This window comes from Pinus tabuliformis, chromosome 3_2 (genome assembly GCF_031772625.1).
Source record: "Pinus tabuliformis cultivar Carrire ecotype Pingquan chromosome 3_2, CPIR1, whole genome shotgun sequence".
Taxonomy (NCBI): domain Eukaryota; kingdom Viridiplantae; phylum Streptophyta; class Pinopsida; order Pinales; family Pinaceae; genus Pinus; species Pinus tabuliformis.
The window spans coordinates 981,171,460-981,187,461 of NC_142302.1; positions in this window are offsets into that span (position 1 = coordinate 981,171,460).

A 16,002-nucleotide genomic window follows, 5' to 3' on the forward strand; every position below is an offset into this window, starting at 1 on the left:
GGCGATGTCTTTCCATGTTCAACTTCAGAACATCTTTTCACATGGATCGACTTGTACATCGGGAGAAGATTGAACAAGTTTGAAGACCTCGGATCTAGTTTCATCCATCCGGGTTGCGATATATTCAGGAAAATAAAGACATCAAATGTACACCATAGCTGCACAGATGATCATCCAAGCTAAGGGATGGTGGCTCTACAAGAATCACCAGTTTGCAACAGTGGACGATTGTCTGTCCTGTGTACATGAAAATGAATTTATAAAGTTGAGCATGGGAATTCCCACCTCAGCTAGATCATGAAAATAATATGAAGATAATGTATTATATTGTATTTTATACAGGTCACCTTCTAGTTCGAAGACCTCGGATCGTCATGATAAAGCATTTCACCCAACATCAAAAGATTTACGACCTCATGCTTTAGGGGGAAATTGTTATAGACATATTTGGGCACTGCAACCCCAATCACATATGTCGATAAACCAAGGGCTCTTAAACCCCTAAAGGTGTTGTTTCACACCCTAAAGGATCATGGTCAAGTGATTACATCATTTCTCAGAAGTTCCACCTGAAAAACTACTTAGAACTGGCCAAAACTGGACCATATTGATAGCTCCTTGGTCAAGGTGCAATGCATCTCACCTGCTACACACGGGAGGTGCGATGCATACTAAAAAGGCATTTTATAGGGTGCGATGGGTGAGAGTAGACAAATGACAGAGACAGTTTTCTAAGTGGAAACCTAGAGAATCTTCTAGAAACTTCTCATATGACACTTGCCTCTCTAAATTCGCCCAGAGATGAGTAAGAGATCATGAAATCTCCAAGTGGAACCAAGAACTATCAGTGAAATGACACTAATAAAAAACCCAAAAGCTGACTCACCCCTCTGCAAATATCTATAAATGGATCCCTCATCTGAGAGATCTAGAGGCTGGAATTTTGTAATTTGTAAGGAAGTTTTGTTGGTTTCTCATTAAGACATTGTATTGTTGGGTGATCTTGCTTTTCATGAGGTGAAGAGGGCTTTCATGCTAGGAGGATGATGCTCGATTAGATCGCTAGGTTGTAATCCTCTCTTCTACTATCAATAAAGTTATTTGAGTTTTCCTCCATATACTTATGTATTTGTGAATCTTGCTATTTGTGAATGCAATTGTATGGTTAATGTATTTCTGATTCTACATTGTTTATGGTATTATAAATCTCTATGCTTTGATGGTGTTTTGTTGCTTTGCCTCTACAGGTGTTCTCTAAAGCAGGACAAGTAAGAAAGGAGTGGCAAGCTCTATCAAGGGAGAGAGGAAACAAGCAAGGAGCCAAGCAGAAGATTGAGGTTGGTGCTCTCTGCTTCTCTCTTATCTATCATACATAAAGGAAATCACAAGTTACTTTGAATTGTTTGTTTCTAAGATAGCTACCTGTCTTAGTGGGACTAGCAGATCAAATAGACACTAGTTTTCCCAGAAACAAATAGGGACCAGCCTTCAATTGAAATTGTAACTCCAACTATACATATTCCATCATCTGTGCATGTTCCACAACTTGTAAATAATACTAAATCAAAGCAAGGGGAAGAAATAGATCAACATGATGACCCCGAAAAACTTATGGTCACTTCTCATTTGTTCCTCGAAAGGCTAATGATACCTAAACCGATCACTTATCCTGATTTTGATCTTGTAGGGGAACTAAAAATTGTGTATTAAGATTCCCCTCCTCTAGGCTATTCAAGACGTTCCCATCTATGCCAAAACCATCAAAGAATTATGTGTAAAAGGCCTGTGAGGAAGGTAAAAACCTCACCCACTATCTATATCGTAGGAACCTTATCCAATTTACTCTTGGGAGAGGAAACTCCAATAAAGTACGAAGACCTTGGAAATCCCATAGTAACAGTTCAGATATATGGCCACTCTATTCCAAATACACTAGTTGATCTAGGAGTTGCCATTAACATATTAACAATAGAAACTTGTTAAGCACTTGGTATTACAGCCTTAGAACCAACCACCACTTTATTAGAGCTTGCTAATCGATTAGTGGTAAGACCATAAGGGACATTACAAGATATTACAATTTTTGTTGATTCATGGGAATATCTAGTAGAATTCCTAGCTATAAACCCAAGGAGTAGGTTGGATGGGCATCCTTTGATTCTAGGATGACCTTGGCTGGAAACAACTGATGCATATATTGGCTGTCGAGAAGGCAGCATGACTATCACAAAGGGATATGCTATAAAAAATTTGGTGTTATACCCTCTTGCCAAGCCAAGTTTTCCCATTGTAAAAATATGTAAGCAACCACCAACGTACCTGGAACATAGCATCTGTTCACCACTCACATTAGCAGAAGAACTAGAATTTAAAAATCAAACTGAAGATGACGTTATCAACAATTTTATAAATTAGCCAACCAATGTGGAGTGTCAGATGTTGAAAGTAATTCTTGATAACGAAGCCATGGAAGATACCTTGAAGGACACAGATGACCAGCATATTCAAACAACTATTAATAGCTCCATAATTTCACGCTCTTTCTTCTCAAAATACAAATCTCATTGCCCTGATGATGGACTCACTAAGCTAGTCCGAAACGTTGGTTCAATAACTGTTCACAGGTTTTTCCACAAACAAAAATAAATTCTACCAACCTGTATGGACTCTCTCTTTAACACCATTAAGTCCCACCATGGAAGGGACATAATGAACAATGCTCTAAATTTTGAGAAGATGAGAATTTCCAGAGCTAGAAACATCAACTATTAATAGCTCCATAATTTCACGCTCTCTCTTCTCAAAATAGAAATCTCATTGCCCTGATGATGGACTCACTAAGCTAGTCCGAAACATTGGTTCAATAACTGTTCACAGGTTTTTCCACAAACAAAAATAAATTCTACCAACCTGTATGGATTCTCTCTTTAACACCATTAAGTCCCACCATGGAAGGGACATAATGAACAATGATCTAAATTTTGAGAAGATGAGAATTTCCAGAGCTAGAAACAATCAAATATTAATAGCTCCATAATTTCACGCTCTCTCTTCTCAAAATACAAATCTCATTTCCCTGATGATGGACTCACTAAGCTAGTCCGAAACGTTGGTCCAATAACTGTTCACAGGTTTTTCCACAAACAAAAATAAAATCAAACGACTACTGTTCAAAATAGCAAACCAGTTGAGATTAAACCAAGCAAAGTTCTAAATATCAATGCTAATCTGGAGAGTGAACATCAGAAAAATCTTATCCAGGTATTGCAGAAAAATAAAGGGGCTTTTTCCTAGGATTATCTTGATATGAAAGGGATAGATCCGTAGTTATGTGCACACCACATTTATATAGAGAAGGATGCATGACCCATTTGGCAGCCTCAACGGAGGTTGAACCCTCACCTCAAGGATATCGTGAAAGAGGAATTATAGAAGCTACTGGATGTAAATTTCATTTATCCTATCTTAGACAGTAAATGGGTCTCCCCTTTTGTGGTCGTCCCCAAGAAAAACGGGAAATGGTGTATTTGTGTAGACTATCAAGAGCTAAATAAGGTAACACAAAAATACCATTTTCCCTTCCCATTCATTGATCAGGTCCTCGATACGTTGGCAGGGAAGAAGTTCTTCTCATTTCTAGACGGCTCTAGTGGGTACAATCAAATTCAGATTGCCCCTGAATACCAGGACAAAACAACCTTCACTTGTCCCTGGGGCACATTCGCATACATAGTATTACCATTTGGCTTGTGCAACACCCCGGCCACATTTTAGAGAGCTATACTAAGCATCTTTGCTGATCTAATAAATGAAAGACTAGAGGTATATATGGATGATTTTACCTCATATAGGGATGATTTTGATCAAGCATTACGAATGCTAGAAAAGGTCTTAGGACGATGCATCTCTACCAGGTTATGTTTAAGAAATGTCTAGTGTCACATGATGATGACCAAGGGCTTGATCCTAGGGAATTACATCTCTGTAGAAGGAATACAAGTAGACCCAACAAACACACAGGTAATTCTTTTATTGCCTACCACCTACACCCAAATAGAGGTACATATTTTCCTAGGATATGCAGGTTATTATTGTAGATTTATTAAGAATTTTTCACAGATTGCGGCACCCTTATATGCTCTAACTAGAAACATTGATTTTAGTTGGTTTGACAAGTGTGACATAGCTTTTGCAGGATTAAAGAAACTAGTCTCAACAACACCAGTATTACATGGACCAAACTGGGAGCTACCTTTTCATATTCCCACAGACGCATCAGATGTATCCATAGGCACTATCCTCAGCTAGGAGGAGGACAAGAAACCTTGTGTTATATATTACATTAGCAAAAATCGCACCCCTGCAGAACTCAATTACACAGTGACTGAAAAATAATTCTTAGCAGTTATTTATGCAATAAACAAATATAGACACTAAATAACTGGCTACTAAGTCTTTATGTACACTGATCACTCCACCATTAGATATCTAGCTAACAAACCTATCACAAATGGTCAAGTAACACGATGGTCATTGCTTTTGCAGGAGTTCGAAATTACCATTGAAGATTGTCCAAGAAAGGAGAATCCTTTGCTGATTTTCTATCTCGAATTTTGAAGGTTAATGATCCACTGCCAGTAGATGACCAATTCCAGGATGAACACCTGTTTGTTGTGACGGTTAAGACACCATGGCACACAGATGTGGAAAATTATCTGGCAGTAGGGAAGCTACTTGAACATTTAATAACAAGGGAAAGAAAATTGATTGTTTAGCATAGCGCCTGGTTCTCTTGGATATGTGGATATCTTTTTCATACAGTGGCCGACATGTGTATACACAGATGTATCCGCGAGGATGAGATCCATGACATCCTAAAGGCTTGCCATGATCAATCCTGCGGGGGACATTTCGTAGACCGAAGGATAGGATATAAGGTATTACAAATGGGCTATTACTGGCCCACTATTTTCAAGGATGCTAAAAAGTATTCCCAAGCCTGCAACAGTTGGTAAAGGATGGGCTGGCTTGGTCAATCTGATGAAATGCCTCTATGAACACAATTTGTCATAAAACCCTTCGAGCATTGGGCATTAGACTTCGTAGGTCCATTCCATCCACCTTCCAAACAAAAGGCCTACATACTGGTAGCCATGGATTATGTGACAAAATGGGTGGAAACAGTAGATTTACCAAAAGCCACATAGGAAGCAGTGATTAACTTCCTTTTTGGGCTATTTATGTGGTATGGATTACCATGAGAAGTGGTCATAGATGGGGTAAAGCAATTCATAGGTAACAAGATTACTGCCACCCTTAGAAACCATCATATCATGCACAAGATCACTTCTCCATATCACTCGAAGGCGAACAGGTAGGTAGAAAGCACCAACAAGGTTATAGAAGCAATTCTGACCAAAACAGTCTCAACGCACCAACGAGATTGGACTTCTAGAATGCCAGAGGCCTTGTGGGCCTATTGTATGACTTGGAGGAATACTACTGGATACTCTCCCTACCTTCTTGTGTTCGGTAAAGAACCAATTTTTCCAATTGAATTCGAAATAAAGACTCTAAGGACAGCCCAAGAAGTGGGTCTGGATTTAACAGAAGCTCAAACCAAGCATCTTCAGCCGATTAACAAACTAGATGAAGATTGATTGCTTGCTTTGCAATGAACTGCAATAATATAGTAGTAAAGGGGAAAATGGCATGACAACCTTATCAAGAAGAAAATGTTTCAAAAAGGGGATTGGGCACTTCTATACGATTCTAGGTTCCAGGGCTTCCCAAGCAAGTTGCAAACAAGATGGCTCAACCCTTATGAAATTTAAGAAGTGAATCACAATGGTACTCTTACCTTGACTACCATAGATGGATCTGACCATTCCTTTAAGGTAAACGGGCATCGTGTGTGTCTCTATCATCAACCGCTTACCAAAGAATATTTCTGCAAGCAGGTACGCGAGGATCCCTCCATGCAAATTCTAGCTACAGGAAATGATAGCCCAACAACTTTTTCTTTAAAAAATTGAAATTGCTTAAAAAATTGTAAATAATGTACATACCTTTGTAGGCATTACCACGTAAATATGGATTTTTTTGTTTTTGTTGTTCAAACAATTGAATTCCTATCGGCCAATTGATTAAACAACATATTTATTTTTTCTATAACTCACCATTCAATTGATCGAACAACGCAGTTTTTCTTTGATCTATTTTGCTGTTCAAACAATTTGATGTTTCTCGTTCAATTGATTAAACAACACATTTTTTGTTGTTCTCATTGTTCAAACAATTGGTCGCTTGCCATTCAATTGATTGAAAACCACATTTTTTTTCATTTTCGTTGTTCAAACAATCGAACGCTTTCCGTTCAATTGATTGAACAACACATTTTATTTTTTTCATTTTTCTCTATTCAAACAAAGTAGACATTTTCCGTTCAATTGATTGAACATCACGTTTTTTTTGTTGTGTTTTTTGTTCAAATAGTTGGAAGTTTTCCATTCAATTGATTGAACAACACATTTTTTTTCTTCGTTTTTTGTTGTTAAAACAAGCGAATGCTTGCCGTTTAATTGATTGAACAACACATTTTTTTCATTTTTCGTTGTTCAAACAAGTGAACACTTGCCGTTCAATTGATTGAACAACACATTTTTTTCGTTTTTCGTTGTTCAAACAAAGTGAACATTTGCCATTCAATTGATTGAACAACACATTTTTTTTGTTGTGTTTGTTGTTCAAACATTTGGACGTTTTCCGTTCAATTGATTGAACAACACATTTTTTTTGTTTTTTGTCGTTCAAACAAGCGAACACTTGCTGTTCACTTGGTTGAACAACACTTTTTTTTTTTCGTTTTTCGCTGTTCAAACAAGCGAACGCTTGTTGTTAACTTGGTTGAATAGCACTGTTTTTCTTATTTTGTTTTCACTATTCAAACAATTGCACGACTGTCATTAAATTGATTGAACAACACGTTTTTCTTTGTATTCTCATGACTGTCATTCAATTGATTGAACGACAAATTTTCCGTCCATTAGTTTTCACTGTTCAAGTTATTGAACAATTTCTATTCACTTGATTGAACAACACTGTTCTTCTTATTTGTATTTGATTTTCAAACTATTGAATGACTACTATTCAATTAATTGAACAACGCATTTCTCCTTATTTATTTTCATTTTTTTTTTTTTTAGAGTGAACTGCACCTTGTTGCAAGCTAAATGTTGATTTTTTCTCATTTTTTTCTTAATCATTATACCATGATCTTCTTCTTTTTTATTGCAAATAAGCACCATGTGCATTCGTGCCTCTTCTAACAATATATGGTAATAACAATGTCATTATAACTTCTTAAATCCTTTTGTTGGTTATCTTTATTCATCAAGCTAATATGGAGTATCTTTATAATGGTTGTCTGAACATATTTTCTTTTGGGACACATCATGAAATGATTCATTACCTTTAATCCATGCTGGCTTATGTTTATACTTCCAAATGGATAAAACTCATTGATATAATGTTAAGGGATAAGAGTATAATACTCCCATTGGCATCTTCTTACTTCTTACACCATCCCTGACTCTTAAGGAGAAAATGAGCCTCCCTTTTGACAAGAAAATTGCAAAAATAAAATAAAAATAGCAAAATGCTTACAACATTGTCCAAAGAGGATAGGGGGTCTCATCATGAGCTAGCCTAACACGATCATAAGAATTTAACAGGTGACATTCCAATTTGGTTACCACACCAAGGTAATGATCTTCTTGATAAATAATTTGTCAGAAGAACAGGGTGTCTCATCACGAGCTAGCCTGATCATCTCTGTTTCACCCTGGTGAGTGGCACTATGGTTATCTGGTCACCATGCTAGCATAGTGGTCTCTTTGTGAAAAAAGAAAAAAATTAAAATGTAAAAAGGACTCTGGCTCATTTGGGAGGGTTAAAAAGCAACCCTACCGAGGCTATGAATGCTTGCTGGTAGCAGTGGCTCTGCTGTGGTATTGAAGTATTATCTTATATTGCCATATGACATCTACCTCTTATCACCTATGACCCTATTTCTAAATGAAAAACTCTGTTTGGGAGCACTTTTACAAGCTGCATAGCATGGTGATTTTTATTTTTATTTATCATATTCCATATGTCCACATATTAAATTATAGCCATTAAATATAAACCGTCGATTATGCTGATATGATTAATTCCACTTACAGTAAAATATTTGACATAATGACTTGATATTGCTGTTTTTATTTTTTGTCCAATTCACATCTGATAGTGCATGTCGTTTAAATGCTTTATTGATTTGTGTGTTGTGCTTTTTATATTGGTTGTCGACATTTATTTCGCATTGGTTATTTGCCTGTTTTTCACGTGCTAAATGGATGTGGACGCCCTTCTCTCATCAGAGGGGGGGATTCCCTGCGTATGGATAACATGTATTCCAGTTATAAATAAATGTGTGATAATCATTCAGATTACCTCCAGAGTATGATTTGCATGATGTGCAGGGATATGTAATAATTAGCAGAAAATTCTGATTGGTGAAAGAATGGAAACCATTATGGCGGGCATGCGAACATACGATTTTGCGTTAAGTATGGTTGACAGGATGGACGACTTAAATGATAATTCTTATCCAAGCAGAGTCATTTCCTTTATAATTGCTATGATATACATCGCTGCTGTGTTGCATTACAGGGGTAAAACATAGTTGTCTTCAGAAGAACCAGACCCAATTGCAACAACTATGGGCGGAAGAGAAATTCGGAGTGAGCCTCCAATATTGATGGTGTCAGATCAAGCCTGTGAAACCCTTGAACACGCTAGCTGGTTACAATACTTAAACAGATTGCAGGGATTCCATGAAGAGCTAATGTTGGAGTTTTTGCAAAATCTGCAGAATGGTAGTATAGTGGTTAAATGCATAAGCATGATAGTTTCAGAAGAAGTCTTGGCCGAAGTAACTCAACTTCTGGTGGAAGGGGCAAAATGGGAAAACAAACACATCCTTTTATATAGCACAATTGAAGCCTTCCAGGACCCAGGCGAGCGACTAGTATGAATGGGGAAAGGAATTCATCCTTTGGTGTTGCAGCAACCATGGCAAGAGCTGGTGGTCATCATCCAAAGATATATCACTTGCAACAGCCGGCATGATGTGGTAAAGCCTCAAAAAATGAAACTGCTAGCCATTTTAAGGAAAACAATTTTAGTTGATTTACCATTTTATTTAAATTCCCTGTTACACGATGTTGCTCGATGGGTAAGGACAGCCAAGGACCCACATAGTGTAGTCAGCCATCATGGGTTAATTAATTTAATCATCACAAATAGATTGGAATAGAAACAATTAACATGGGATAGTGTCATAAATCCTACCTTGGCTCCACCCCCAGAAAATGAGGAAACAAAGAAGCAAGGGCCAAGAACCCCAGGCCCAAAGAAAATATTAAAACGAAAGAGCCCCACTGCACCCTTAGAATCAGCTAAGCATAGATGCTCGATGAGAGTAAAAGCCCAACGACGCATTCAAATCCAAGCATAAGAAGCTGGACCATCTCGCATACCTCCTCTTAGTCCTCAAGACCCTCCTTTGCAAGACTATGAGGAGGAAGTGGTAAGGGTTTTTGGAAGCATGGAAATTTTTACCGAGGGTAGGGAACAACTAGGGAACACAGAAAGACATAATAAACCCAACCATGCACTAATCCCATGGAGGAGCAAAGAGAGTTAATTCCTGATATGGAAACACCCCTTGAAGCCGAGGAGCACAAAGAAACCCCAACAGAAAGAAACCCTGAAGGTGAAAACTTGGAGGATGCCAATCAACCAAGTGATTTTCCCTTTTCAAAGTCCCCCGTGGACAAGGCCTACCAAGAAGAAGACCACGATAATGATGACTATTCAGGAGATACCATTTCATTGGGATCTCCTGAACATGAAATGAATAATAATTACGAGTTGGAAGGAGAAATCCCGCCAGCAAACACAACTCTAATCGGAAACACTCCTGATGTTAACATAATGCAGGTTGTGCAAGTGGTAGAAGGTAATGCAACCCCAAATGGGAGCCCTAGAGTAGAAGAGCCCTATAAAGTTAAACTTAAAAAGGTGCTCAGAAAATACAGAAAATAGAAGCAGGTAATCAAGCCGTTGAGATACTGGTTAAAAGAAGCAACCAGGATGAGGATATTGAAAGAAGAAATGGATAATGTAGGGACACAAACAAAACAATGTTTTGTGAAGGATGCAGAGACTTAGACAGAGTTTCTTAAGGGTTTCCCAAGAGAAACCCAGATTGAGCTTGATATTAGAGAAGACACCACCATACAAATAGACGATCCCTGTATCTTTTCATAGGGAACTCAAACGACCTACCTTACTGCGAACACTGCTGTTTAGACCTAGATTGAAGAAAATGTTCAAGATGTAATTATGGAAGTAGTTGAAGTTGCTATGCAGATTGACCCTGAGGAGACCCAAGATGGAGAAGTCCAAATGGATGAAATGCCTCTTTACACTCGCTTGGTTAGAGAAGCCGTTATTAGAAAATTAGAGAATGAGCTTTTAACAGTTCATCAAGAGCTAGCTCAACACAAGGAGAAGATGATCCCTTTTCACGAACACCAAGGGGTAAAGAAGAAATTCGAGGCACTTAAAAGGATGGAGGATGAGACTTTTGATCAATACAAGGCTGAGAAAAAGAAAGTTGAAAAGTTAAAGGGTCAATTGCAGAAAGCCAGAGAACAAATGGAGATTCTTTGTTCTCTTTATTCAGACACTCTATCTTGTCGAGCTCTCGCTACTAATTATGCTTTGTTTCTTATGGAGAGATATCTCCTGTTAAAATTTAAGGCCGTTAAGGCTGGTAAATAAGCAGAAATTAAAACCACTCCTGATTTTATTAAGTGTTTCAGAGAACACAATGAGAAGATTCAACACCTTATTTGTGAGCTCTATATTCATAACTTTGTTCTAGAGGATGATAGGGATAGCCACCTTGCTCCTTTCATAGGATACATTCAATTTCAGGCATTCCTTTCCTTTACTGCTAATTAGCTAAAATGGGCTAAGGCTTACAACACATTTAGAAGGCATGAATATGGCATTGACCTATGGGTCAGAGGAGAACCTACACAACCATTGCTCCTATCTGTCCAACATAAGAAGTTTATGAAGAAAAACAATGTCGTAGGAAAATTGGGGCCAATCCATACTGATATCATTCAGGCCAGAAAGGAATACTTCTAGGATATTAAAGAATAAGCCTTGGCTACATCCAAGCAAAGATGAGAAGTTTCAAGTAACACTATGAGGGGCCGGGAGCCGTTCAAATACCATAACTTCCAAGCTGTGTATTCCTATTTTTTCAAATATAGCAATATGATTTTAACATTGGGACCAGATTGGATAGGATGCAGCTACAGAACCCCAATCATATGGTACCCTCCTGATCAATACTGTAGTGATTATAACTTAAAAGATCATGACGTAACCCAGGCTTTCGTTGTCCTCAAACAAAAGAATGGTTTTAGGAATTACAAGGAAGAAGTATACCCTACTTATTCCCTCACCCAATTGCATCTCAACTATACTCTTGCACGAGGACGTGCAACAAGGTAAGCTGGGGAGTATGTTGGGATGAGAAAAAGGCATGATTTCTCTTCACTTAATGCTTCATTTATCATTCATCCTTATAATATTATATCTGTTTATAGAATAAAATGAGGAAAATATTAGTCAAAGTTGGAAGAAACTAGTTGGTGATAGAATAGGTGAATTTAGTACGAAAAACTAATTCTTTGCTATCTTTGTATGCAGAGATGCGATTAGGAAAAAGCTTTTTAGTTGGCAGGATGGCATGAGGCCATAAAGGAGAAAAGCCACAATGTCTAGGGCAGACAAGGAAGCAGACGATCAGTTCGAATACTCCTGTTTTATCATATGATCAAATTTTATATTGTGAAATCCTCAGGATCTCCTGATCCTGAGGATTCACTTCTATCCAAGTTTCTCTTTTATGTTATATAAGGCCGAAAGGCAACTAGATGAGAGTTAAGACTTTTAATACGTAATTATTCTCTTTGGGATAAAAACACTGTTAATTCAGTGAATCTGTCAGCTATTACTTTGAAGTTAATGAAAGAAGGTTGCACTTGATTCATCTCCTTATTCTGAGTTTTTATTAAGCAAAGGCTTCTGGCAACTCTCGACCCAATCACAAGAAGTTCCACTACTCCTTTGTGTTATAGTTTACATTCAGTCTTTTATTTGATTTAATGTTTAGTTATTTTGCTTATCTTGAATATTGGTGATATTGATTTATACCGTTGTTCACTTAGCTTTACATTGAAACTGCGAGATAGAATTAAGTAAGTGCTTTGATTAGAATGAGTGAATGTGTGGTTGATTGCTATTTAGATTGAATAAATGTTATCATAGATCTTGAGAGACAAGACTAAGTAACTTCTACAGAATTAGAATGTTTATCATTTAGGAATATTTTATAGCTGTTGCTGTTCACTTTCTGATTGCTGTTCAATTGCCGATTGTTATTGCTATTTAATATGCAGATTGATTTGAGTTGTTAGTGTTATTCAATAATCATAGTTTCTTTACTTGGTTAAGTGTGATTAGTCTCAAGCTTATTTTAGTAATTATCCACGTAATTCTCATTTGCATTCAAGTTCCAATTGGTTTCGAAACAAGTTGTATAGAATTACATAGGGTGTTGCGAGCATTCCTTTCATAGACAGTTTCTTTGCAGAGTTGTGTGAATTGGATTGAAGAATTGGACTTTAATGATTCCAACAATTCATCATTAGATAACCTCTAACTACACTTCACATACTGTGTTGGCACTCTTGAAATAGAAAGAGTTACCTCGGGTTGATAACTAATGTAGGGATTAAGATTTCCTGTAAAAAGACATCTTAGTGAGCCAACACTTGTAACCCCTTCACAACCTTGCTATCGTGAAGCAACTTCATGTAGGTCTCTAGAAAGGTCGTAAGCATAGAAGGGTCCATTTCCTGAACAGGTTTATCCCAGATCCTTGAGGTAGAGGCCTCAGCGAAGCTATTATTTGCTTCCATCAACATTTTGTGTGCGCTCTCCAAATCAAATTCAGCCTCCTTCTCTGGAGCTTTGCGAACCCACACGCTGTCTTTAGGTTGTTTCCCCTTATCGTTGCCCGTTGCAATTCCACTTTGGAGCACTATATTCACATTCAGATATTCTTCATGAGGCTTATCCCTCATCATCTATAGGTTCTAAGTCGTTTGTAGAGGTAGCACCCCTTTGTCGCGTATCCTTGTTATCAATGTAGGACAGTCCTCAGTGTCATGATCAAATTGAGTACAATATTTTCACAATGGATGTGTTGGGTTAGTGCATTCGCGGGCATAATGTCCTGGTCCTCCACAATTGTAATAGATCAGTTTCCCTTGACCTCTGCCAGGTCCTCCTCCACCTCGGCCTCATCCATGCACCTGAAAGCCTATCCGTGCCATCCCAGTGCCCTGGTTAGGAGGCCGCATTTCTACCTGAAATCTATAGGTGGGTGTTCTTCTTGGGTCTTGAAAATGTCGTTCATTTCCATTACACCTTCACTATTATGTCCATTATATCACCTCCATTTCACTACTATGTCACTACATTCATCTCACTTTCATTATCATTGGGCTACATTTATGTTTTTCCAAACTTTATTAATTCTTAGCCTTTTTAAGTGAATTTGTGGTTAAAAATTAGAAAATAATGTGCATATGCTTATACCTAACAAGTGGGTTGAGAATGTTGACATGTGTAGGTCAAAAGGAGACTTCTAGAAGACCTTTATGTGGTAGCCTAAGGCCAAATTCGAATTTGAGTGGAGAGAATCATGGGATCATGAGGATATGTGTCACATATCCTAATTGTATTGAAACTCTAAGAAGACATGTGTCTTATCAGTTCCTATTTTGATTAGGACTCTAGAGGTAGAGGGAGAGATTCATGGACTCTCATTAATAAGATGACTTCTCATCTTTTTGTATAAATAGGAGATCTCTCTCCTTCATTTGTTGGCTTGGCTTTTTATTTCTTTAGCTTGGAGTTTGTAGTTCTTCCTTGATGGCTTTGGAAAGATTTGGAGAGCTTTGTTGTACTTTGTAATTTTGAAGAATTTGAATAAAGCTTTGATGTTCTCAACATGGAAGGAGATGTGAAGTAGATGTCATGGAGCACATTAGAATGTAAGGTAGATTAGATTTTGCTTTGTAGTTTTTCTTTGATTTCATTCAAGTATGTCATTTTATTGCTTTCAAGTTTGATAGTTTAGATTTTCCATTCATGCAATTTTAATTCATGCAAGTGTGTTCAACCGGTTGATTGCAGATTAGTTTTTCTTTACATGTTCTTGTATTTTCTTATTAGTTTTTGCTCGAGATTTTTAATGTAGTTTTTGCATCAAGTGGTGATTTGAGACTTGCTTCCTCTGTTGAACTTTAGTTTTTAATTCCAGCTGTTATGCTTTTATTTTAGTGAGATTTGTTTATTGCTTTTTAGATAGTTTAGATATCAGTTCTTCATGCTCTATTATGATATCTCTGATGCCTTTAGATTAACCCCATTTTAGAAGTTAATTGGCGAGCTATTAGATTATAGGTGAAGTAATTGATTTTGCTTTCATTAGTCTACAAGTAGATAGTTTAGATATCAGTTCTTCATGCTATATGATGATATCTCTGGTGCCTTTAGCTTAACCCCGTTTTAGAAGTTAATTGGCGAGATATTAGATTATAGGTGAAGTAATTGATTTTTCTTTCATTAGTCTGCAAGTAGATAGTTTAGATATTAGTTCTTCATGCTATATGATGATGTCTCTGGTGCCTTTAGCTTAACCCCGTTTTAGAAGTTAATTGGCAAGATATTAGATTATAAGTGAAGTAATCGATTTTGCTTTCATTAGTCTGCAAGTAGATAGTTTAAATGTCATTCTTTCATGCCATATGATGATATTTCCGATGTCTTTAGCTTAACCCCGTTTTAGAAGTTAATTGACGAAATATTGGAATTATGGGTGAAATCAGTGACTAGTTTCCAGCTTCTTTACTTTTTGGTTTTGAGTGCAGTAGTTTATTTGATTTCAATTCTGTAATTGGATGGACAGCAGAGATAGTAACCTCATTTTCAGTACTTCATCTTTAGCTTGATTTATGTAGCTGCATGTTTACACTTTTGTTTAAGTTCTGATTTTATAGATAGCATGTTTTGAGATCTTTGAGGTGCTAAGTTTGGAAATTATCATAAGAAGCATATCTACATCCACACTTGATCTTTAAAATCATTTTTAAAACTTTAAACTAGGATTTCCATTGCATTAGAACACTTTAGGAGACCAACAAGAACAAAACCCCAAAACAACATAAACTATAAAACAACGAAGTAAGAAAAAGGGTTAACTAAGCACATATGGTGCACCACACTTCATCAGTTTACGATACCTGGATTGATAATTTATGTAGAGCAATTTAAAATGTTAAATTGACTAGACAGTTCTATCCATCATCAGTTCATAAATTCAACAATTGCGATCCTTGTGCCCTACCAACTTACAAAAGTTTTAGAACAGTTGTTGCGGTGTTTGTACAAACTTCAATGGAAAATGACAATTATCAGTTTTATGTTTCCCTACTACCTGACATATAGCGCACCACAACGCAACCCCTACGCTTGGCCCTGCTTGGGCTTTTGGCCTCAAAGGCATCAGTCCTCCTCCTGCATATATTTCTCAAAGACCAGGCAGTGGTCTTTGTCATGCCCTTGACCTTTACATTTTAGGCACCATATCTCTTCGCGTGCCTCTTGCCGAACTGTTCTGTCCTGCTTTAGACTATGCATTTCGAGGCAAAGATTTTGCAACTACGCATGGATCTGTTGAACCCCCAGAATCAGATCTTGCATTGATGTTTCATGTAGTCTCATTTCAATCTCCATTGCCTCTGC